The sequence below is a fragment of the Elephantulus edwardii genome, unplaced genomic scaffold (assembly GCF_000299155.1).
Source record: "Elephantulus edwardii isolate Elephantulus edwardi_28Jun2011 unplaced genomic scaffold, EleEdw1.0 scaffold00229, whole genome shotgun sequence".
NCBI lineage: Eukaryota > Metazoa > Chordata > Mammalia > Macroscelidea > Macroscelididae > Elephantulus > Elephantulus edwardii.
Genome location: NW_006399979.1, coordinates 1676572 through 1677848, shown reverse-complemented (window position 1 = coordinate 1677848; position 1277 = coordinate 1676572).

Sequence of the window (1277 nt, the reverse complement as noted above, 5' to 3'; positions counted from 1 at the left end):
TTATTTCCTGGCTACTGGTGCCAAGAGTGTTGACTGTGGAGCCGAGCAAACTGAAGCTGTGAACAATCTCAATCTCTTCACCATCCATCCTGATGCTACTGATTGGTCCATTTAGCTACATGTCATTATTAGAGAATGAACAAGAACATCAACCAGGAGCATCAAGTCCAAGAGTCTGCTATCAAAACCAAAACCAAACCAAAAAGCAGACTGCAATGAAAACAAGAGAAGGTAAACAAGAAAGAAAAAAAAATGGCACAGACCTCCCAGAGGTCACAGGGAGCTTATGCGAGAAAAGTAACAAGGCTCTTACTACAAACTACTGACCAGGCTGGGATCTCACCTTCAATTAGCTGCCTAGAACAAAGAATGTCTTTTGTCAAGGAAGTATTAAAAATGACAACTAGGTTCCAGGTTAGGCCAAACAAACAAAAACCTACTTTAGATAATATCACAGATGAAAAAACTGTACACAAAGTAAAAAATAACAGGACTAGTGTTACTACAGTATACAATACTTAAGTACATGTTCCTGAGGGGATGGTAATCCCTGGATCAGATCTGTAAAGCTCTTCTCCCAGCTTGTTCCTCCTTTCTCACAAGCCCCCTGCATCAACAAAGATGGATGCTTAACTGACATTCCTTGCTTCCTTATTTTCTATTGTCAGGTGAATTCCCTTGACTTTGATGCCCTTCTCTCTGTATTGTTGTTGTTGTTGTTATGTGCCATTGAGTCATTTGCGACTCATAGTGACCCTATGCACAACAGCCCTAAACCCTACTCTATCCTGCGCCAACCGCACTGCCTCTGACACACCCATCCCGATTACCCCAGTCACCAAATCAATCCATCTCGTAGAGGGTCTTCCCCTCCTGCTCAGAGAGTATCCATGCCAACTTAGCATTGAAGGGCAGGAATAAGGAATCTGTGGGGGCAGGTTAAAATGTTCTAAAAATATAACATCCATATTTTCCTTATTACCCAAGACTGAGAGGCAGACAGAAGAAATGGAGGTGAGAAGAGTAGAAAAGGGCCTTTTCTAATCTTCCCAAGGTCCCAGGTAGGCCTTACTCAGGCAAATCAGACTGCCTTTAGACCCTAACACTAAGGAAAATGGAATGATAGCTTATGTAAGCTAATTCCCTCTCCAGTGTCTAGCCCTGTGCCTGAAAAAAGCAACTGCAAGTAGAAAGAATAAATGATTAAGTCTCCTAGGCTCCCAAACTCCTTCTTTCTCTGGTTCCCCTCCAAAGTGAATTCAGGAAACCATCCAGGC